This window comes from Protopterus annectens, chromosome 7.part0, assembly GCF_019279795.1.
Source record: "Protopterus annectens isolate FY-2018-M chromosome 7.part0, PAN1.0, whole genome shotgun sequence".
Taxonomy (NCBI): domain Eukaryota; kingdom Metazoa; phylum Chordata; order Ceratodontiformes; family Protopteridae; genus Protopterus; species Protopterus annectens.
The window spans coordinates 1,644,663,431-1,644,689,085 of NC_056739.1; the positions used below are offsets into that span (position 1 = coordinate 1,644,663,431).

The window sequence follows — 25,655 nt, forward strand, 5'->3', positions numbered from 1 at the left end:
CAAACCCTAAAACACAGTCCCCAACCATAAACCCCATCCATGATCCTAATCGTAAAACCTCATCTCTAACCCTAAAACTCTGTCCCTGAATCTAACTCAAACCCCTGTCCCTGACCCTAATTCTAGAACTCCCCCCAACCACAAATCCTAAACTCCCCAGCCTAACACTGCTGTGACCACTCTTTAAGAGGGTGGCAATAACTTGCTGTGCCTGTGACATGATGATGGAAGGCAAGCGGTCCTTGCTGCTACACATACCAGTCTGTCCTAAATCAACACAACTGTCAGTTTTTGCTTATACAGTGTTCTGATGATAGGGGTGATGTTACTGGGTTTGCTTCAGGCAGGTTAAAAGGGAGTTATAAAGGGGAAAAGTCTCTTAAAGGAAAATAAATATAATGTATGTATTAAGAATTTCTGGAGCAAATCTAAACGACTGAGCTCAAGTAATACTGTAAAGTTATACTGTACTAAAGCAGAAAGTATGGGCATTAAAAAATGATGAACTACACATTAATTACTCAAAGCAACATCAGGATCATAGTGACAACCTCAAGCATGGTACGCTTTCATACATTTTCTTGACTTCACAAATTAAGCACATATCATAGGCTCATAATATCATCGGAGGTTATCAAGCTAATGGCCCTGGAGCCCTTACAAGCCTAGCCATGGGTTTATCCCTAAAAAATAAACCTCAGTCAGCACCTGTCGCCCTGGTCAATGAGGGACACAGGTGGAAACCCTGGGACAAATTTGTGATTTCCCATCCACTCATCAAGGCTGTGCATGAAGAAGGTCAGCGAGGTACTCTGTTTGATGTGTAAGAGAAGTCGATTCCAGAGACGGGGCAGCCTCTGAGAGGCAAACCTGTCTCTCCAACATGTTTTGTTGATGTTGCATATTAGATTCAGGCCTTTTGAGTGGGTAATATGCGAGGAATTAGACTTGTGGATATAGAGCATCTCTAGTAGAGCAGCATCAGAGATTACCTTGTAGGTGAGACACAGATCACACTTGAGCAGTCTGTACAATACCGAGTAGAATGATAGTGATTTGAGCCTGTCAGGTCAGGTGTTAGAGGCCATGGATTCTCTTTGTGAGGCATTTCTGTGGCCTTTCCAGTTAGTGCAGATGTTTGGAGAGGTACATGCCAAACAAGGTTTTATACTCAATTATTGGTCTAATGAGGGAGGAGTGCAGAGAGGTAATAATCTCCTTTTTTCTGGATGCAATTCCTTTACTTATGAGATGAACCAAGTAAAAGACTTTTCAGCCACAGCTGCTACATGATGGTCGAATGTAAACATGTTCCACAGCAAAGCCAACTTCATGCTTCTTAAGTCAGAAGTGGCAAACTTCATTACACCCACACAGATGGGAACTAGTGGTATGACTGCTGAATCATATACAAATGCACTGTGTAAGCACGACTGTGCCATCCCCAACAGAACCAAGACTCTATCTTCCAGAAAAAGGAAGCCAATCTGGCGGTCCCCTGCCATAAAAAAGCTCTACAACAGAAGGAAGAAACTGTTGCAGAAAATAGTAAATTCCCATGACTGCAGGAACTCCCTGGTCAGACTCAGGAAGAAGCTGAGATACCTCATAAAATACTCCAAAGCTAGTTACGAAAATAAAATCACCTTGGATTCTAAAGACAACCACAAAGCATTCTACAGCTATGTCAAGAATCTCAATGGCAACACTCAGATCTGCTCTGAACTACAGCACAATGTCACTACATTTACCAAACCAACTGATATTGCCAAAATCCTGGCAGACATTTAGTGCTAACTTTATCCTACCTTACCCCCATCCCCATATTGGATGATTGCAAAGCCCCTGAAATCACGGCCGCATAGGTGAAGACCGGACTCTCCAAAGCCAAGAACACAGCATCTATGGGACCGGACAACATCCCAGGCTGCGTTCTGCATGAACTACAGAACGAACTGGCACCCCACCTAAGTACCATATTCAACCATTGCCTCACTTCAGGCTTTGTGCTTAAGGAGTGGAGCACAGCAACAGTTATCCCACTCCACAAAGGGGGTGCCACCATAGACCCCAGGAACTAACACCCCATTAGCCTAATGAGCCTGGTCTGCAAGGCCATGGAACACATCATCCAAGAGCTTATAAACAAAGACATAGGTAACCTCCAAACTCTGGACACCACTCAGTTTGGGTTTGTAAAAGGTACAGCATGCCCCCTAAACCTGATTGACCTCTTCGAAGCAATCACTAAAACCGTAGACAAGGGTAAGGTAGTGGCACACAGCCTATCTTGACTTCGCCAAGGTTTTCAACACCATCCCCCACTCTGGTATTATAGATAAAGTCACTGAACTAGGCATAAATCCCTATGTCTCATGATGAGTGACCAAGTGGCTCACTGACAGAACCCACACAGTGAAAGTAGCAGACTCCAAATCCGACTTCAGACCAGTGAAAAGAGGAGTACCACAGGGTTCGGTCCTAGGTCCTCTCCTGTTCGTTATCTACTTCTCTGAATTCCAGGCTAATACAGCTCGTCTCTGGCTAATGAAATTCGCAGATGACTGCAAACTAGGAGCCATAATTGATACACCTAAGGATGTGGAAATTCTACAAAGAGGCCTCACTGACACTGATGCTTGGTATCAAAGTCGTGGCCTAATGCTTAATGCCAGGAAGTGTACTGTCATCCCCTTTGGAAAAAATACCGTACCCATGAACTACCACATAGGCGGCAGCCTACTAAAACACCGAAAATGTGATAAGAGACCTTGGGACACAAGTGGATAGTAGTCTCTCCTTTGATAATCACGTTGCCACAGTAGTCAGGAAATCCTACGTGGCACACCTCATCACAAAGGGGTTCTCTTCCAGAAAAAGAGAGGTCATCGTTCCTCTCTATCATCCCTTACTAGACCCATCATAGAGTACAAAGTCCCGTTTGGCATGTACCCCGCAAGACATCTGCAATAGCTGATAAGGCCACAGAAATACCTCGCTAAGGGGATTACCAGACTCAAACAGATGCTATATGCAGACGGTCTCAAAAATCTCCAGCTCTACTCTGTCACATATTGCCTACTCTGAGCTGACCTCTGCCTAATGTACAAAGCCATGTCTAACTCAGACCTGATGGACATGCTATACTTAAAGAAATCCCAGTCTCTCTGAGCCACACATTCCAGGGACCTAAACCTCGTCACCACAATAAACAGAACATGCTGGAGGGATAGATTCCTGTCCCAGAGACTTCCACTGCTCTGGAACAGGCTGGCCATTCATGTCAAGCAAAGCTCCTCATTAGCCCTCTAAGAGAAATCATGGCAATTGGATGGGTAATAGGAAATTCACCCTGGGAATCACTGCTGTGGCTCTGCTCGACAGGGGCACAGGAAAATATTTTTTTTGGGAGGCAAAAGCCCTGGAACTCGTTTGGCTAGGCTTGCATAGGCCCTAGGGCCGATAGCCTAGAACTTACCTATGAACAACCTGATAAATCCAAAAGGTGGAAAAAACAAATGGACAGCTAATGATGAATGTCTCTTTTTTACAAGACAAAAGCGCTTAATGTGGATTTACTACTTCAATAAATAAGTGGAATTTTAGCTGTCCATTTGTTTTTTCCACTTTTTGATGGTCAAATGTGAGACTGTTGTCAACCTGAGTACCCAGGTCTCTCAGTGGTAATCAGCAGGGGCCGTGTTTTTGCCAAAGGTATTATGATACATGCTTGAGCATTTAACTTCAGGCTATGACTTTGGCACCAGTGAACAGCTGCTGTGAGACCCTCTTGCAGTATGTTAACATCATTTGGAGAGTCAATAACAGCATCCAACTTACAGTCATCCACAAACATGGTCAGCCACAGGCCTTTTCTTTGCCTGAACCTCTGAGAAGTAAATGCCAAACAATAGGGGTCTCAGGACAGATTTTTGTGGAACTCCACTAGTGACAGGTCTGTTATCAGAGGTGGAGGTGCTTATTTTGACCTTGTAGGTCTTGTCAGTGTGGCCAACCAGCTGATGAGATAGGAATTTACGCCAAGTTGTGTTAGCTTTTTAATGATGCCCAAGTGGAGGATTGTGTCAAAGGCCTTGGCCAAGTCAAGGTAAGCTGTATGTACTGACTTTCCCTCATCCAGGGCCTTGGTGACAGTCTTAAAGAAGTCAACCAGGTTCAACAAGCAAGATCTGCCCTTGATGAATCCAAACTGGGTGGGGGTCAAGTGCTTGGGGATTGCCTATGTCCCTGTTTATGAGATCCATAACAATACACTCCATGGCTTTGCAGATCAGACTTGTCAAGCAAATGAGGAGATTGTTTCCAGGGTCAGTAGTGGCACCACCTCTGTGCAAGATGATGAGAATGGCAGTTCTCCACTCTGCTGGAATGAAGCCTGTACTTAGGCTGTGGCTGAATAGGGTGCTCAATGGCGAAGCTAGTTCTTGCTGGAGATGGTGCAGAATACCAGCCTGAGATACTATCAGGTCCCATGGAAGCTCTGTTCTTTGCCTTTGATAGAGCCTTTAACATTTGATCTATGGAGATGTGAGGTGTGGGAAAAGCAGTGGGGATGTCGAAAGGGCATTGGGGAAACAGGGGGGTGAAGTTTGTGCTGAACCTACCTGCTAGCAGGTTGGCTAAGTCAACAGGATTAGTGTAAGTGATACTGTTAAGTACTAATTCATAATAAAGCTGGGCTTTGCCATGGAGGTTCCTGAAGCAACTGAATAAGGATTTGTGGTTTCACTTTGTTTCAGAGGCTAGTTTCAATTCTTAACTGGCTTTGGAGGTTTTCGCTAGTGATCTAATTTGCTTGTTGAGGCTAAGGAGTGAGTTTTTCCAATTTAGAGTTTGTTCCTTTTTCCTGTTGGACAACAGTTGCTTCCTTTTGCTGTAAAGTCAAGAGGATTGACGACCAGACAAGCCTGTGTTTCCTTGAGGGGCAGGTTTTAGTTCTGTTGGGTATGGCTGAGTCCATGCAGTTGTACAGGTGCCTGTATACTGCAATGGCGTAATGTTCAGCATAGTTGTCTGCATCTTCTGCGGAGGGCAGTGGTATGAAGCTACTGATACTCTCCCTTAGGAGAAGTTTTTTAGCCTGGTTAAGGCTGAGGGGGGGGGGGGTTGGGAGGGATTGAAACTTCGAATGACACAGACTGATGATCTGATCACACCAGGGAAGAACTCACTGTGAGAATGGTGCAGCGGTCACCCATGTTTGGTGAGAACCAAGTCCAAAATGTCATCTCCCCTTGTGGGGGATGACACGAGCTGGTCTAGTGAGTTAGAACTGATGAAGTCAAGAAATCATTGGGTAAGTGCATTAGTGCAGGAATAATTTACCCAGTCTATGGTGGGGTAGTTGAAGTCACCAAGGATCAGGGTGTTAGGGGGTTCCTTGATGGAGTCAAGCAGATCCAAGTAAGAGGAGAAGTGGGTGTCCTGAGTCATGAACAGTGGTCTATAGCTGGCTATAACTTGGATGGGTGTCTTGCCAACTGTCAGTTGCACTTGGATTAGTTCCAGTGCATCATACTAGCAAACCAGCCTGGAGGTGTGCATGTCCTTAATGAAGGCAGAGACTCCACCCACCCATAGTCTTCCCAACCTCATTTTTGGAGTCAGAATGTGTGGAATGAGGTATAGCCTGGTATGTCAGGGGTGCTCTATGCAGTCTTAAACCAGGTTTCCATGACCACACAGGTATCAGCATCTTCCAGTGTGAGGACAACCTCCAGTGAGTGCATTTTTAGGTTAAGACTCCTAACATTAAGCAGCATTACCTTCAATTTGTTTGTTGACAGACCTTTTATGTTGGAAGACTTGTCTTTGGCCTAAAAAAGACACAATGGCGGAGACAATAGCCTTGCCCAGGATCTGGAATCCCAGGAGTGACAGGTGGAGGCCATCGCTGGCAAAGCATCAAGACCTGCCAACTATGTTATTCCAGGCAGACAGATACTTAATCTCCTTGGAATGACACCAGAAACTAAGCCAATTGTTGAAGTCAATTATTTTTGTTGGTATTGTGGTATCATTCTCGGTGAAGGTAGGATGCTACTTAGGGTGAGCGTCATACCTGCCTGGGCCACATGCTCAGACCTCAATCATGTCTCTCTTCATATAGTCCAGACAGGTACATCTCAAGTAATTCACACCAACATGGACAATGACAGAGTCATACTTGTACTTGTTGTGCAGAGACTCAAGTGTGTGCATGATGTGTTGAATTCTGGCAGCAGACAAACAACCGACTGTGACCACCTCCTTGTCGAGCCTGCTAAGGTGGACATTGGTGTGTCTCACAATTGAGTCACCAATGACTAGTATGTTTGGATTATTGTTATGCCTTGTGGGCTGTGTTGGTTTATCATTTTGCTTTATGGGCTGGGTTTGTGAGACACTGGTGTGTTGTCTGCTGTATGTGATGTGTTTGGTATTGTGTGTGGATTGTTTGTGAGTGTGTTTTGGAGGTCTCTGCTATTTAGGTAAGTTTTTATTGAGGACCTCTGCACAGGTGGCTGTGTGTTGTGCTTGACTATGTGATGTGAGTGGTGTGGTGTTTGTGCTGCCAATCTCCTCTGTGTCAGAAGTACTGACTGTGGCATGAGTGAGCATGGATTCAAGGTTACAGATGTACATGCATTTCTCACAAGTAGAATAATTATGTGTTGGGTGAAGAGGGCTGTCAGTAAACATGAGGCAGTTGCTACACTGTCTCAGTATGCCTATGTCGACCAGGCTGGCAGGAGAAACTGATGGGAATAGTTCAGTCATTGTGATCTGAATACTTGGACGTACTTATGGAGAGAGGGCTTTGAAAAGGGTTTGTCCACAAGAGTGTAGACCACAAATACCTTCTTAAATGTAAAGTAACTGGCCTGAAGCCCAAGTGCTAAACCAAAACTAAGATGCTTAGAATAATAGATAAATTTAATCAGACTACTAACAAGCAGTGATAAATGCAGTAGAATAAAAGCACTTGAACACTTAAAAGCACACAGCAAAGCAAAAATAAGGTAATAAAATAGGAAGAACACAATTACAGTAAAAGCAGCTGAACAAAGTATAATTTTTTTAGGTGGAGAGGGAGGAAACAGAAGATAGTTTAAGATTAAGAAATTAAGGGGGTTGACCTTCCCAAATGTTCTCTCTGTACTCAGTAAACTGAGCTGATGAGATGGGACTGGGAGGAGTGTCCAAAATCAAAGAAGCAAGGGGAAGTCCTTCCCAAATGTTCTTACTGTACTCACGTGAGTGAGCAAATGATAAGGGAATGGGAGGAGTGACCAAAATCAATTTTACGTCAGGGGCAAGCAATGCCAAAGCCACCAAATTTAAGACTAAAACAATACAAGGGTGGGAAAAACAAACACAATGTAGAGAGACAGAGGTCAGCAATAAACAATGAAGCAAATAAATAAACACAGTGCAATTTTGTTAACTATCACTGAAACAGATCAAGTGCAAAAAAGTATATTTATATCACCTTGGTATATCCAGTTGGTTATAAAATCAAATACAGCCAGGTACTTAGGTCGGCTATATCAGCTCTGCTACTGAGCACAAATTCACAGAAATGTAAGTATCTATGTAAGTCTTTGTACCAGAAGTACAATGGAGAAAATAGACCCTCAGGCAATCAGATAAACACAGATATATTGGCCAGTAGCTAACACCTTAGGTGGGCTGACTCCACAGAATGCAAAGCAACCCCCATTGTGAAACTAGCTACTGAACTAATCCTGAGATACAAAATGCAGACAGACAGAGGCCAGCAATAAACAATGAAGAAAATAAATAAATGCAGTACAGTTTTGTTAACTATCACTGAAAAATATACTTATATCAGCTTGGTATATCCAGATGGTTATAGAATCAAGTACAGCCATATGTACTCTAGAACTATGGGTGATACAGTATCAATAGTCATATACAATTTTACTCATGAAAATTGTCATTTATAGACCAGGCTCAAGAAATTCTGGCAGTAGACATTAATAGCTTGAAAATTATTTCAAGGGTTAGCCTAGTTGGTGCAAAGCGATGGAGCCCTAACTGCAACCCAGATGACTGGGGTGCACTTGGCTGCACCAGCACTGGAAGCTCCATAAAGAGAGGGAGAAAAGTGAATGGGTGTGATGTGCTCACCTCTTCTAGGGGCAAGGGGAGCACTGCTGATGCTTTGGGAGCATATAGGAAAGTGTGACTCCTCTGGTGGAGACTGGCAAACTGTTACTTCTCATTTTTCAAAGGAAGGGAGAAAGTTTGCTTGCTGGCAATGTCCCTTGTAGAAGTGAGGGATGACCACCATGGTCAGTCCATTCCATACTTCTCTTTTGTTCCTTAGCTAAGCATGTGCAAGGAGTGGGGCCATAAAAGAAAAAAGCACTTAACCACCCAGAAGGTTGCCTTAATGATGCTACCTCACAGCAGACACTTACTCTTGCTGAGAAGAAAACAAATGGATCATTAAGCCAAGTGGAATTAGTGACCTGCTGGCAGTGGGAACAAAAGGAGGAAAAAATAAAATTTTAGACTTCCTGCTGTTATAAAAGCCCCAGAATGAACATTGGTCAACATTTTATCTGATACCTTGTAGATGGCCCTGACATCCTTTGTTTTTTTTTTTTTTTCTAACTACCCAAACATGGACTGGGTAGGCTTACTCATTAATTCTTCATGCACATCAGAATTTGTGGACTTCACCATTATGAACAATTTAATGCTATCCTTCTTTAGGCAGTAGCCCCTTTCTCAAAGACGGCAATATTACCCATCCAGTCATACAGGTTCTGTCTGAAAGATGATAAATGAGTCACACACTGTTTAACCTGAGAGGATGTTGTGCACCCATACATTTTGCAAACACTCTGGGCACAGTAGCAAAATCAAAGGGAAAGATTGCAAACATGAAGTGATTTGTCCCTTCCACAAACCTTAAATGCCACCTCTGAGCTTTGAAAATGTGGATGGGGAGGTAAGCTTCTTTGAGGTCTATAGTCACTAGTAGAGCCTGAGGACCTAGGAATGGTAGTAGACATGGCCTGCAGAGTTAGCATCTTGACCTCTGAAATCTTTAGAAACTTGCTTAATCTTTGCAAATCTAATAATGGCATCCAAGATCCATTCTTTCGGAACATGAGAAACAGCCTGTTACAGAACCATTTTGCATCCTGCCTGAAGGGGGCAAGCTGTAGTTTTCTGCACTAAAAGTTGTACCAGGAGTGGGCCAAAGAGGTCATTTTGGTCTTCTGGAACTGGTGGCAGACCTCTTTTCTTTTGTGGTCTGACCAGAAAATGAAGCAATTCTTCTGACCAGTGGTGGTAACAAAAGGTCAACCAGCCTGCTATCATTGCACAATGTATGGGAGGGAAATGGGGGGACAGCTGGAGAAGGTACGCATTTTGGGGACTGAAAAGAAGGATGCTGGTAAAGACAAAAATGTCCTGTTGGAACCTGGGGCCAGGAGGCCTTCAGGCCTACTTACATTCTCCTCCATCCATTATCTCTTCTGTGTGGCTTTCTTACCCTTTGGTTGTTTACCTCTGCGCTGCCTCCAGTACTAAGGGCTATTCAGTCGTACTTTGGAATGATGCATCAAAACCTCTGCTTCACAGATCTTTGGTTTCCCCCCTTTGTCTTCCAATATTTTGAAAATGTTGTAGGAAGGGGGACAGAAGATAAATTCCTTATGTAAGAGTGCACCAAGTAGTTGCATCTTCACCTCTCAGATGGGGACAAAGTCCTCTGCCAGCAGACCTGGTCTGGATGCTACACCCAAATTTTAAGGGATGTTTTCTTAACTGTAAAGGCAGTCTGGAACTTACTGAAGACATCCCCTGAAGGTTTCATCCTGCAATCATTCACAACTATCCCACAGCTGAATGGGAACACACTCCCAGTATCTAAAACCACAGGTTAGGCAATTCAAAGCATGAAAAGCCAAGCTTGCTAAAGTATAAACTTTCTTCACAAATTATGTCACGAAGAACACTACATCCAGGAGCTGGTACTGATCCCTCCAACAAACTCAGTCTGTGTAAAAGGATCTTCACATAAATACTTATGAGGACCTTACACCCTATAAAAGCAGTCAGACCTCTTGTGGGCAGGGCATTAAGAGTCTTTCACTAGGGAAGCAATCTGTAACTCAGGAGGGCTTCCAAGACTTGTGAAATAGCTTTTTTTTTTAGGGAGGGGGTGGGCACAGTCCTAAAAGGTCCACTTATTTTCTCTGTGTGGCAGAGGCCTTATGAGACTGCCAGTAGAAATGTTCCATTGTGAGAGCCACAGTACTACCATATGGCAAGTCTTTTGAGAATAAATCATAAACCACAGTGTCCTCACAGTCTGTGTCACAAGTGGAGAGGGCATCTTTGATGTGTACTCTAGTTCCTCCCCCTCCTCCTCAGGGTCAGAAGATTTAATCTCTCACAGGGGAGACTATCCTCTTCCTTCTGAGTGGTGGTAATCCTGATAGAGAGTGCTGCTCCCAAGTCAGTATGTATGCCACTCAAGAACCAAAGGAAACCAATTTAGCTCAATTGTTTAGGGAGGCTGACTGGGGCTATGGACAACTGATTCACGAAGAGGACCACATGAGTCTGGGTCATGACAGGGTAAACAGCTGCCAGGGATTTGTGAGCTAGAGGAGGACACATTACCTGGGTTCTAGCTACTTGTGAGCAGGCATTTACTCTTCAAAAAAAGACCAGAGGAAATCTACTCTCCCCTTCTTTCCTAATAAAGCAGTGCTATAGTGTGGGCTTGCAGCCGACTTCCAGGCCAAGAGTTTAACTCTCGATTTTTGCGGATTTTGATGCAAGTGAGTTGATGTACAGACTGAAAGAGTGATGATCTGAGGGACATCACCAGAGGTCTCAGCTGTAACATACATCAAGAACAGAGGAGGCTTGAGTAGCGCTGTGGAGCTGATGCTCTCATACACAGGAGCCTCAGTTTAACTATCTAGTTCATGGGACTCCAACTTTTCTCTCAATTTTTTTTTCTTTTCTAAAGATATATCTATGCACACCTGCTGCTGCACATTTGTAGACATGGACAAGCCTAAGAAGATTGAATACCTTTTTAGTCAGGATCACCTGGAAGGCTTCCTGACTTCTCTTAATAATCTTTGTACAAAAGTCCAAGCATATACACAAAATTGTGTTCTAAACTTAGTCAGTTACAAATACTGGCTTTGACAAATTCACAAGAAATATCACACCTGCTGGCACATCTGCTGGTTTTCTTTGGTGTGAACATGTCCTACACCTCTGTGTATGTCATTTTCTCCTCAATCATCCATTAATGCACATAAGAAAAACACAACACCAATTTGTGATAATGCATGTAAATATTTCCCCAGTGAGGTATATATCTGATCCAGCTTAGTCACAGACCTGGACAGACACCAGATTGTGATGTTTTCTCTTGATGGAATCATCAGCAAGGCAAAAAAGAACCAAAGATGGCTGGGACAAATACCACCTACACACTAAGTACACAAAGATAAAACTTGTACCACTGCACTCCTTTACAGCAAAGCTCAATGCCAAAATCAATAACTGAGAACAGCAAAAATTTGCATTCAGAAACAAGCTTTCAGGTCACTTTCTGTTTTTGACTTACTATAAAAGCGTTTCTTCTGCTAGTAAGTTTATCTGTCATTTTGTACTATAAAAGTGATAGCTCTTATGGCTGTATTTTTTTTTTAATATTGCAAGTGGTGTAATCTCATTCAGAGTCTGACATACCTGCTATGTAGAGTAGGCCATTCAGCTGCTATGAAGTCTAAGTCACAGTCAAGGAAGGACACAGTGCTGCAGATGCACATGAATAAGTTAAAATGCCAATGTGCGACCCTCATTGGTATGTGAGATTTTTTTCTTGGTAGTGCTGCCTGACAGACATTTTAATTAGGCAATGAAGAAATAATATCCTATTGACTAGTTTGGAACCCAGGAGTATATACCATACAGAATCTAGTAACAAAAGTAAATGGTAACTGCAGAGAAATTTCCTTGACAACCTTCACATGTGCGGATATTAGGAAAACACGGTCTTTCCGTCACCACCAAGTAGAAACATTGCAGTATGCTTAGACCCTAGTGCAGCCAGTGATGATGAGAAGACCATAAGCTAACATTTCCTGACCTCTCCCCCTAAGAGTGTCTGGAAGGCTGAACTGCATGTTAATTGCAATGTTCACAAAACATATCTAATCAACTCATATGAACTGCTATAATTAAATCTAAGTATAGCTAAAAGGAAGAAACTGATGACCCTCCTTAACCAAAATAAGAACTGTATGTTCTGTCCTTCTACCTAGTACAACACAGCCTCAGGAAAGCAAAAATTAAATAACTTCCTTTAGAGATTTGTAGCATACATTTAATGTTGGTTTAACTACATTTTAAGTGAAGTTTCTACTGAATGAAAGAAACATTGCCTACTTCAAGATAAAAAGCTTGTCCTTCTGTAAAATTAAACCTGGATGTGAGCTTTGGATTTCTGTAACATATGCAGATTGCAGTTTTTAAACATTGATACATAGCCTCAGTCATCTTTCATTTGTAATCACTGAATCTATGTGGCCACTCTTTTATTTAACCTTTTAGCTAGCAGAGGGAGCAAGCAAGTTTGCAACCAGCAGCTATCCTCTCCCTCCCTCTTTTTTTCTTAATAAAATGTTCACAGACTCAGAGTACGGCTACAGCTTACCCGCAAATGTCAGTCTCCAAAGTGCTACCAAGCAGTTTTTCTTTTGCCTTTCCTGAAAAATAAAATTTGTGTTAAATAATTATGCAAATCTTAAAAGTGTGTAATGTTTTATTAGTCATATCAGGTGGAAGCAAGCTCAAATCTACTCACGGGTAATATCCTAATGGACAATTCTGAGAAAAGAACAGCAAGGCAACATTTCATGATTAAAACATATTTTGCCTCGCAAGCGCACGCACACAAAGAGTTCCGTTTAGGAAAGAAAGAGGAAGGGAGAGAGGGAGAAAGACAAGTGAGATAAAGACAGAGGGCTATACAATTTCTTTAAAGTTATTCTTTCACTAAAACAGTGGAGAATAGTTATTTACAGTTCCTTTCTGTACTGAAAAGTAGGGACATCTGTTACATAACTGTTGCCCTTCACATCTGCTACATGCAGGGATGTACCTATTAATATTATTGCAATAACAAAAAAGATCCTCACAATGAAATATGCAACCAACTTTACTGAAAAGAAATTTAACAGAAAACTGAACATGAAAAGAAATTTCCAGTTAGGTCTGTTTAGATAAAAATTGTCTTAATATGTATGCTTCACTTCTCATGTCAGTCTTTGTGACTGTTTTTACTAAGCCATTCAACAAACCGTCATTCAATGCCATTAACGGAAGGGGTTACAGCAAGATGCAAATAATAAAAAAAGACAAACCCCTGTCTCTAAGGCCTTCTCTGTGGTAGAGTTAGATGGTGTGTTTGTGGTTCTAGTGATGCCTTAGGCTCAGAACACACAGTTAGGCCATCACCAGCATAACAATGAACTGCCCTTCGGCTACAGAGTGCCCCCTCAATATTGTTGCCTGTTCAGAATGTATTTACCCAAAAGCGCAACTCAGATGAATCACTGCAATGACAGACAGATTTAGCCTGTGTTCAGTTTTAAAACTGAAAGGCTGAAAACAAAGGAGACTACAAAGATGTCACTCCAAGCTACTTAGCTTCCCTTAAAATTCTCCTAACTCACAATATTTCAACTACTTTTCTCATAAAAAATACAATCAGCTTACTTAAGCAGCAGGTGATCTTTTAGCCTCTCAGTTACTGCAGCTGTCTCCACATGTCTGCAGTGCAGGTGATGTCACTTCCTTGGTCGGTATGGCAGGTGAGCCATGTCTCAACTAAAGGACACAGCAGGGGCAAGAGTTGAACTGACAAGTTACTTATTAAACTAAACTAACCTATTAAAAGGTGAAAAGTAAATATACTTAATGCAGATGCAAAGCTAGTAAGTTATAGAATTACACAGTCCACTACACATGAAGTTTTCTGCCTGAATGGAGACAGAAAGGGACTTTGGAGGACACAGAGCAAGCACACTATGTTTCAACTAATGAAAATACATACATGAGTTCATATAATGTTTACCACATGGCAGCAAGCTATTCATTAAGATTAAAGTTGGGGGATTGATTTGTAACAAGGGAGTACAGACACCAGATTAAGGATTCTGTATTATCCCAGGTCTGGGCTGCTAGTTTGACCTGAAAATAAGAAATTACAGACTTCCTAAGCATTCTAACACAGCACAAAAGTCTGAAGTCCTTCCTTTTCTCTCTCTCTTTTTGTACATGACTAATTAAAGTAGCAATGGCTAAGACCCATAATTTTGCTTGCCTTGAAAGAAAGAATGCTGGCACAGTAAACTAGAAATTTACGCTGAAGCTGGACATTCGTGAGATTGTGGGTTTCAGACTCCCACATGAAAATCATGAATTGAAAATGATGAGTGACACATTAACATGTTTTGCACTACATTCTGTAGAGGAGACATGCTCTCATCTAACCATCTCTTGTTTTTTTGGCCAGTATTCCCACAGTCTGGATCACAGATCCATTAAGCCACCTCCTCCTCCTTCCCCGGATTAATCAGGAAACTTTCTGTTACAGCACAGAGTGCCTTTGTTTGAGGGGAAAAAAAATGAAACAATAGTTTCAACTAGTTGGAAACACAAAGATAGGCTACTAAAGCAAGATGACACTTTCCATACACATTATGTTCCAAAGCACTTACTCACAATTTGGCCTTGCTTATTAAGCATGCATTTAAAACATCTAGGGAGGGGCCACCCTGAGGACAAAGTCACGCCAATTCACTTACTTGGTCAAAGCCACACTGACACTAACTGTAATGCATGCAAGCCCAGGAAGTATTTACTGTTTGGAAATGTACTCTCAAAATTAACAGTAACCTATATTCCTAGCATTTCATCTGTCACTTATTCAACAGCAAGACCTCACCCCATTACAGCTTAAACAAAAAAAAAAAAAAAAAAAAAAAAACACTTACTGCATTGTGGTGCAAATGAACAGAATAATTATTCCCACCAATACTGCCATCAGCAAATGACATGCTTCACTGGCAAGCTCTGCTAATACAGATGTTTTAGTCCACACTAAGTGGCAATGACCTAGGTTTCAGTAAGTAACCTGGGATCAAAAGGCAGACAACAAAATTAAAAGGAAGTTCCAGTAGCTTGCTTAGCCATCTCCTGAGGGGGTGTAAGGTTCAGATTTTGCAGGTTTGATCCCAAATGAAGATCTGAGGAGTCACAGCTTACAGGACTAACTCCACAACTTTAAGGTGCTGTGGCATGCTATCTTAGGTCAATGCAGGAGTGTGCATGCAATGGGGAGGTCTCCCAGCCCCAAACACAAGCTGGTATGGCTAAAAGAGAGGAGGTGTAACCATCTCATTACTGAACGATTACAGTCTCAGCACCTGTTATCCTCCCAACCCCCACATCAGTATGGGACACTACATTAACTGACCATAGAAAGGGATAGGAACTTACTGGAAACGGCTAGACAAGTGATTGCACAAAGTCTTGGATTATAGAGGTTCTATAATGCTTAAGGGTGGCAGTGTATACACAAAACTGTATAACAAAGGCAATGCTTTGCTTTTCTACAAGAATTAAATGCACTTCTTATGTAGAAGTGCCCCTGCAGTCTGGTATGCAATACAACCTGAAGTAATCAGCCTCACCACACACTACACTTCTAGGAAGTTTGAAGTTCAAAACAGTAGGAGGCAGAAGAGGGATGACATTGGTAACAGAAACTAGACTGGGCTACTCAAACTATCAAGTCTGACTACTGGGCAATCTAAAGGGATGTGGATTATTAAGGTCAATGTCCTGTTCAGGATATTGTATCATTCAAACTCCTCCACTTAATTTTAACATCTGTGTGTGCTTTAAATGTATTCACTCTGGGTAAATGGACGGAAAATAAAAAACATAAGAAACAAGAGTTACTACAGATCACATGGCTTATGGATGTCATCAACCAATTCTGCCCTTTCTAAATATGGACACCCAAACAAAGCAGACTCCTGAAGATTCATCGCAGGACTATCTCTAACTTTATTTGCACTTAAGAGGGCTATATTACCCGTAAGTGAAGTGTCATACTGAACCAAGTTGGGCTTCTAAGTGAACAGCAGCACAGTTTTAACAAATATCACTGCACATACCAGCTACCCACACTCACAAATATCTAGAAGCCTATGGATGTTAAAGAAATGCTGCAGAAACCTGGCATATGCGGTTTTGAAGACACCGGTATTAATTCATTTTCCAATTAAGCACTGCACTCACTTTAAGGTTGAATCTTATCCTGATACTCAGTGGGCACAAGGCAGAAAAATACTACCTGATGGGATAGGGGAAATCAATCCCATTTCAAAGCAGAAATTACGGAAGAGGAGAGATGGACCAGTTGAAAACAGCATAAAGATACTGGAAAGAAAAGAAAATCTTCAGATACTAAAGGGGCATTCTGCCTCAAAATTTATTTAATTATTTATTTATTTATTTATTTTATATTTGTTTACCGGGCTAGTTGGACTGGACAAGTCCTTTTTCAGGGGAGGCCCGGGGAGAAAAGCTCCACAGAAAGAAATTCAAACAGACAATTAAACAGAAAAATGGCATTCCAAGTGATAAGTCTGAGAGATTACAAGTAGGCAAGATATACAATTGCACATAGAATAAAGCTTACATTGATTGATAGTAACAATATATACAAATTTAGATACGTCAGGTATAAAGTACATGACAAACAAGGAGAACAAAAAAGTAAACTCTGAGTTATATTTATGCACTTTTACATATTAGTTGAGTTCACTTGGTTACGTTAGTAGTAATAATATTACATAGATCAGCTATAAAACCCAAGATAAAAACGTTAGTGTGAAGAAAGGATTGTCTAAGGGGAGTAGGGAGATCTTAGTCTGGGGTGGAGCAAGGGCAGAGCCATTAACTGGAAAGGTGGGTTTTCAGTATTTGTTTAAATTTAGTTAATGTAGTGCTTGATGTGATACTTCTAGGTAGAGAGTTCCTAATTTTGGCAATATAATGTGAGTGGATGAAGTCACCAGCATGGTTGTGTGGCTTTGAGATCTGTAGGATGGGTTTATTGTTAGAGCGCAGAGTTCTGTTACTAGAATATGGGTCTAGTAAGCCTTGTAGTGATGGAGTATTTTTAGGATAGTAAAGGATTTTGAAAGCCATATACTGAGCTGGAACAGATGTAAGAGTTGGGGACGTTCTAACCAGTTTAATTGTTTTAGTGCAGAGCAATGATGTGATCTGAAGGCAGTGTTTGCTGAAAATCTAGCTATTTTGTTGTAACAAGATTCTAGTTTTGTCAGTTCCATTTTCCTGAGGTTAATGAGTATAGGTGAAGCGTAGAGAGCTGAGGTCAGATGAGTCTAGGCAATAATTCTTGTGTTTTTTCTGAGACATTGTTTCTATATAGAATACCAGCCTTTTTTGGACTTTCGTAACTGATCGGGATATATGGATATCAAATCTCATGTTGTTGTCTATTTCAACACTTAGTAGTTTGGTGTGTAGAGAGGGGATAATAGTAGTATTGTATTGTTTGTGGAGGTAATGTGAAAGATCCAGTGGATATAGTAGCTTTATTGGGATGGAATAGCATTCATTTTGTTTTGTTGGGATTTAGGATCAGGTGAGAGTTAGCCAGGATTCAACTTTGAGAAAGGGTGGCTGAGTGAGTGTTTGCAGTTCTTGGACAATATTGGCAGCACATATTACCTTTAAAGCATCAGTGTATTGGATAATTGTGGCTGAGGGGGCTGTGGTGTATAGATTATTTGTAAATGTGGAAAAGAGTATGGGGCCTAGGATAGACCCTTGTGGAACTCCTAGGGTGGCAGGAAGTAGGGGTGCAAACATACTGCCTGTTGTCTGCCTGTTTAAGTAGCTCTGGAACAAAGTAAGGGTAGAGAGTGATAAGGCCATGTCAGAGAAGCCATGTAGGAGTCTGTTATGGTCTACCATATGAAAAGCTTTTGATAAGTCTAAAAAGATGGAGGATATATGCCCACCATTATTTCTGTGGTTATTAACTGTGTTTGTAAATGACATGAGAGCAGTGGTGATACTGTGGTGAAGGCAGAAACCATGTTGTGAATAATTTGTTTTTGTCAAAAAAAAGAATAAAAATCATGCTCGCCTCAGCAAAATCAACATTCTACGGTTGGAATTATAACAGCAAATATACAAATATATACAGTGTTTAAGGTGGAAACATTTCTGGTGGCTTTACTGTCAGTATTACATCAAATAACTTTGTATGGTCTACAAAAGAGTAAAAACAGAAACATTTTGCAGCCAAAGCAAAGAATGATAAAGGGATAATGGTTGATAACCCCATCCAGACAAGAGAAAATTTTAAGAAACTTTACTTAGCTTTATACTTTGAAAAATCTATTGAAACTACTTTTAACAGGTTTAACCTGATTGTTACTGAAAAAAAAATCAAAAGTGAAAAAAAGATTTGATTTATAGGTAGGTACGAGGCTATCGGCCCAATGGCCTACGTAAGCCTAGCCAGCAAGGTACCATAGCTTATGCCACCCAAGACAGTTACTTTCCTGTGCCGCTGTCCAGCAGAGACACAGAAGTTATCCCCAGGGTGTATTTCCTATTTCCAATCCACTCATCAAGATTTTTCTTGAAGAGTGCTAATGAAGAACTTTGCTTGACATAGATGGGTAGCTTGTTCCAGAGTATAGGAAGTTTCTGGGACAGGAATCTATCCCTCCAGCATCTCCCGTTTATTGTGGTGACAAGGTTTAGGTCCCTAGAGCGTGTAGCTCGGAGGGATTGGGATTTCTTTAGGTGTAGCGCGTCCAACAGCTCTGGGTTTGACATAGCTTTATATGTTAGACAGAGATCACCTCGGAGTAGGCGATATGCGACGGAGTAAAGCTGGAGATTTTTGAGGCGGTCAGTGTAGGGCATTTGTTTGAGGCCAGTAATCCTCTTTGTGAGGTACTTCTGTGGCCTTTCCAGCTGCTGCAGATGTCTTGTGAGGTACATTCCAAAATCAACATCCAATAATCAACAAGATAATTAAGGTTAGTAGTTTGGAATGTAATATAGTGGATAATAACCAGGACTCAGTGGCTTTCCAACATAAATTTACTAATGAGGAGAGAATGAGACGTTAATGTTAATTATCACTCTTCTAGACACATACCTCCCAATTGCAATGACTGAGATGCACTAGCATTTTGGCCCTCAGACATATCCTTGCTCTTCCTAGATTTACTGGGATTCCTTGTACAGTCAGACTTGTTTACAGGTGTATACCTTATTAAATAAACATATTCAGAGACTCCCTCCCCTTAACTATATACAATCTGGTATATAAACACCTTCTGAGGTGAAAATTATAGTGCTCCTCTTTTTGACCCATTGCTCTGATTTTTTACAGGCCAGTGCTATGATTTTTAATGATTGGAGGTTGAGAGGAATGTCTGCACATATTAAACAAAACAAAATGAAATCCACCTCTAACTGTATTCTCCTAAAATTTCCAACTACTAATTGCTACAGCCTATCACCCCCTGCTTCCCTAAACAAATTAAAATCATTAATCCCTAATATTCTTAATAATTGTCCCAAAAATAATAACACAATCATTCTAGATGACTTCAGTTTTAATTATCTTGGCCCTCTCATCTGACACTGTTACTTCCCTAACAGACCTAGGTCCCATCAACTCATAAAAGAACCAACAAGACTAACCTCAGGTTCTGCAAACACTCTACACTTGACCTGATTATTACAAACATACCAAACTCCATCGCCAACATACACATTCTATCACCATCACAAAGGGACCACTGACAAATTACCTTTACTGTTATCAACCATCTACCACTAATATATTAAATATATTAAAAGCCTTCAGAAGCCAGAGTAGCAGAGATACAGACAAACTGAGATCCTTTCTAACAGCCCACAACTGGAACTATATATTGTCCTAACATGACCCTACTACAGCAGCTGCCTAACCAATTTTCTACTCAAGCTGCAAGACACATTCCCACTCATCCACAGTCTTTATAAATGCACCAAAACTAGAAGACTATCCATTGAACTCAAACATCTTTTAATTCTAAGGGATGAAACATGACATATCTAATAAAACCAGAAAAGGACATTTCAGTGTTGTGGAACATTTTGAGGCAGTTTCAAATCTTTTCAGGATACAAAATTAATGAAGCTTAAACAAAGGCAATATGTGTAAATTATGTCCCTACACACAAATTGGCTTAGAAATATCCACATTTATAGGAACATGATTCAATAAAGTACTTAGGAGTATTGATTAAAAAGGATTCTAGTATGGTAGCTAAGGAAATGTGGGAAGGGACTAAACAAAAGATAATACAAAAACTGAGAATCTGGATGCTCTGCTATGTAGATATGGATAGCAAGATACAAGCAGTTAATATGGTTTTAATTTAGTCCCTTTAGTTTTATACACAGGACAGGTATATTTTTATCAAGAGAGGAGAAGTTGTGGAAAGCAATTAATAAAGAGCTGAAGGATTTTATCTGGGAGGAGAAGACAACAAGAGTCAAGTGGGATAAACTGATTATTCCAACAGAACAAGGTGATTTGGGATTACCTGATTTGAAGGGGTAATTCATTGCGGGGGGGGCTCAAGAAAAAAGGAGAGACTGGGGTTTTATATTCATAAAGTTGGAGAAAGTAATTCTAAGAACCAAGCCAACAAGGGAAAGAAGATTCTGCCAATAGGTATGACTGAAATTAGGTATACAGAAAATAGCCAAGAGGTGACTGGAATTTACTGCGAGAAAACTGGCAAGAGAACCGAGGTATTGGGAGCAAATAATTACACAGGGAAAGGTAATACAATGGAAGAGGCTAAGAATTTATTTGGACTGCAGGCTAGAGATTGCCTTCCCTATAAAGGATTAATATCAGAGTACAGGCAAACAGAAAGAAATATTGGGATCCTAAGCAAAAGACTTGCAGTGGTAGAATATTTAGTAAAATCTAGAACAGAAGCTGCTGTTGAAAAAGGAATAATTAGTAGGGCATACAAAATATTGCATGATAACTATAAAATCAATCAGAAAAGGTTAGAAAGAATTGGGAAGAGAGACTGGATAAGCAATTCACAAATAAACAATGAGGGGATATATGTATGTCTCCCAAATATGCAACAAAGTCTAGAAGATTTAGGATCTTTGCTTGGAAGTGTTTGCATCAGTTTTATAACTCAAGTAGACTCCAAAGAATTTTTTCTCAGGTAGACAACAAATGTTGGAAGTGTGATGGGGAAGGAGGAGGTAATTGCTAACATATTTTCTGGGAGTGCAATGAGATGGCAGACTTTAAAGATTTCCTGCATACTACTTTGTCAGACACACTGTGTAAGCAAATTGTGTAACTAAGGAAATTCGTTTTTGAGGTATGATACAGAATCAGAATTGCCTAGACATAGTAAGGCCTTGCTGATTCTAAATTACAGTGGCTGCCAAAAAAGCAATTACTACAAAATGGAAATCAAAGTTTAAACCAACTGTATTAGAAGTATTGAATATAGTAAGAGATACAACAAAATGTAATCAGGACCTTGAAAAAGAGTTATTGCAAATTACATAGAACAAAATGGGAATTTTGGGAACAGTGCAGGCAGAGGAGGAATGAAGTTTAAAAGAAGGCAGGATTTGAACCAGCTATGTAATGTTTAACTGACAACGACTGGATAGATAAGTGATGTATAATGTTTGTAAGTAAAATGTTGTCAATACAGTTGGTTTTCATTTATATAAATGTATGATTGCCTGTGTCATACCTGATAATTTAGTAATGATGTTTTTTGTTTAAAAAAAAAAAAAGATGAAACTTGGCAAAAATGGAAACAGATCCCCACAATTGACAACCATACCTGCTTTATAGTCGGGTTTAATCTAGCCAAGAAGTCCATCAAAAGGCACAAAAGAAATATGTAAACAAATGACCCTCTTACATACCCCAAACACTTTTGGGAAAAAAGGTTAATCAACTTACAGGAAGAAAACACCCTTCAGGATACTCTGTCTACAAACACCATTCCCTCAAATAATTTATCAATCTCCCATGAATAAACTCCACACTTCCCAGAGATCATGCATTGCCGACTCAATCATTATTCATCCCCCTCTTCCATGTATGTTCCAAAGAAGTCTCTAACCTACTTAAAAATTATTTCACTGACTCTGCTCTGGGATCTGACAACATAAATTACTGGTTTGTATATTACTGTAGAGAGCATCTATGTATTCCTCAAACCACATATATGATCCATGTTTCACACAAAACATCACGTCACAGAATTGGAAAACATCGCACAAAGCATTACGTTACAGACTTGGAAAACGTCACACAAAACATCATATCACAGACTTGGAAAACATCTCTAATTAAACCCCTCCCAAAGCAAACCAACCCAAAAGATGCCTCTCACTTCTATCCAATATCCATCCTCCCATTTCTAGGCAAACTTCTTGAAAAGATAGTCTATACCCACCTATCCCTTTCTCTCTTCCTCTATATCCAGCAGTACCATATGCTCTCCTCCAAACAACATGTATTATGACCTAGATGAAGAACTATGACAGCACTTTGGTCCCTAACTGATGATACTCTGCTAAACTCTGATAGTGGCCTCCTTACAGCTGCCCTATTTATACACTTAAAGGCATTTGATCTCCAAAACAAACTAACTGAAATCAGTACGCCACTTCCTGGTTTAAAAACTTCATCACTGATGGACACTTCAGAGTTTAAATAGGTTCCTCCCAAACTGAATTTGTATACATTACCAAAGGTATACCACAAGGAAGCATTCTTGTCCTTCTCCCTTCCCAAACTGAATTTGTATACATTACCAAAGGTATACCACAAGGATGCATTCTTGTTACCACCAAATGTATACCACAAGGATGCATTCTTGTCCTTCTCCTTATTCAGTAACAAACTTCCTTGTGACCTCCCTCATCTCCCACTTATCCTGGCTTCTGTTGACAAGGTAATGTCAGGTCACTCGAACACCAACATTCAAAGCCAACTCCAGTCATACCAAGGGTGCAAAAACCATAAACTACTTCTCAATCCCACCAAGAAAACTATGCTTTCTGGAATGTCATAGAAAATTCACCAAAGCACCTGAATAATAATCTTTGACCTACACAACCATTTCACAGAGACAAACTCCACATTCAAATATTTAGGACTATGGCTTAATCAGTCACTGAACTTACATTTCCACATATTCAAAGTGAAAGTCAAAATAAACTCCTTCCTTTTATGGGCCAAAGATTCTATCCCAATCATCCAGAGCAGACACTGGCAAAGAAGTGCTCCTTTCTCAACATGAATGGTGGCTCTCAATTCTTGCGTCTGCCTCCAAGAAAAACACTGCTACACTACAGACCTTCTGAAACAGCATCTGCAGATTCATTACAAACTCATCTTTCTTTGAGCATCTCTGTATAATCTTAGAAAAGGCCAAATGGCTACCCATGAAACAAAGATATGGCCTACTGAACTGTACAAAGTACTCCAGATCCACACATTTACTCCCCTTGTAGTCACTTCATGAAAAAAACTCACAACCTGAGAAACTACTTACAAGCCACACCAACATTCATTACTCCAGAACCAAACTCCACAGCACTGCACATGCTCTCACCTCTCAGGCACTTACTCTTTGGAAAGCTCTCCCCATCAACATTAAGGAAATCAGCAAAAAGCACTTCTTCATCCAAGACCAATGCTCCTACTTCAACACAGAACATATCACTTAACCTATCTCCTTTCTGAATATCTTCTCTCACAAGATTCAATGAAGACTGATCCTATTTAAAAACTTTATATATATATATATATAAAAACTTTATAGATATATATATATATATATATATATATATATATACACATATATATATATATATATATATATATATATATATATATGTATAGTGTAGATTATACTCTGCTTGACTGTACACTGCGTTATGCTTGTTCATTGGAATATATATAGTTTTTTCTATGTAAATAGCCTGAACTATTCAGTTATTGTTAATATTTCGGTATTTTTTTGTTTGTGAAATGTTCTGTTTTCACCCAGGCTAAGTCTGAAAATATTGATCAGTGCACAACCTCGGTGAACAAAAATAAATAAATAAATACATAAATACCCTAAACCTCATCAATGACGCAGAAAGGTTCATTGTCCTTCAATACAGAAAGGGAATGATATCAAACTAATGAAACAAAAGCAGTTTCTCTTATAGAAAACATCTGCCAATAAATTAGGTAAACTGTTACCAAAGTTAATTCAGAAGAGAGGTAGGAGAGTTTCAAAGAATTGAGACAGCTGATGCACCCCCTTACCCCATGTAGAAAATGGGGAAAAAAGGGGATGATGACTATTGAGGATTCATACAGGGGGGAGACAAACAGAATCTGGTAGTCCTTAAAAGTTTTCTTAAGGCTAAGACAAAAAAGTGCAGTGAGTCACATATAAACCTCTCCAATAAAAAAAAAATAACTAAGATTACTGGAATTTTTTATTCCATACAGAGTAGAGTGTGGCCTTTCTTTTTTTGTATCTTGATATATTAGTGAGATGGCATCCTCTAAATGTCATAGACCAGGGAATTAGACAAGCCTGTCCTCTTTCAGCATGCCTTTTTAATTTGGTAACAAAACAGCTGATCCTTGGAGTAAGAGCAGATTTACAAACAATTAAAAAAAAAAAGATGATTTCTCTATTCTATTCACTGAAGAATGCATTATCAAAGCTAAAAAGGAGATTTGGTGACTTCAAATGTTCTGGCAGTATTTATGAGTTTGGCTTCCTTGGGGTTAGTACACAATGAGCAGAAAACAGTTTTGGTCAAGGTTGGAGCATATAATGGAAAAGGGCCATGTAGACCAGTCCAAAAGGTAGACTTGGGAAACGGAATAGGCAATTCACTGGAAGACACAGCTAACAGAAATATATGTATTATCTAAGTAACAGTTAAAAAAACAAAAACAAAACAGAAGGGTTCATTAAAAAATGGTGATCATCATAATCTCACTATTGATTGTTTGTTAAGGCATACCTCCATTCCACATGAACATCCCGGATTTGTCAAATTGCAAACATAAATCAGATTTCATAAAAGAAAAACATGATGGAACAGAACATGCTTGCTCAATGCAAACATAATATAGGGTGTTGTAAACATATACACTGTCTATACGTAAAGATTAGGACATGTCCAAACAAATGCTAAAGGTGCAAGGGAATGGTTATGCACCATCATTTTGGAGACAAATACGGGTACTGGTGAATGTATTACAGACTGGCAGTAAGGTCTCATACACTAAGGAGATCTTCGATGGAGTAAAAGGAAAGCCATATCACTACAGGGATGCAGCAAAAATCAAGACAATTCCTTTAAGAGCAAACATTACAGCTTTGAGGAAAAAAAAAAGAATATTCTCCGAGTTCAAAGAAAACAGGCTTACAAGGAAAAGG

At 40.2% G+C, this 25,655-nt stretch overlaps 1 protein-coding gene across 3 annotated transcripts in view; it reads right to left on the reverse strand.

Annotated features, from left to right (window-relative positions):
- The window catches only part of DAG1 (dystroglycan 1), a 709,594-nt gene that overhangs the window by 536,201 nt on the left and 147,738 nt on the right, over window positions 1-25,655 (reverse strand). Inside the window, exon 1 of one of the 3 annotated variants that reach the window (XM_044078179.1) lies at window positions 11,764-11,781. The exons of the other annotated variants lie outside the window; for them this stretch is intronic. The gene's annotated coding sequence lies outside the window, so the exon portion shown is untranslated. Of the gene's footprint in view, window positions 1-11,763; window positions 11,782-25,655 lie in introns of those variants that run through there. 3 annotated transcript variants of the gene reach the window in all.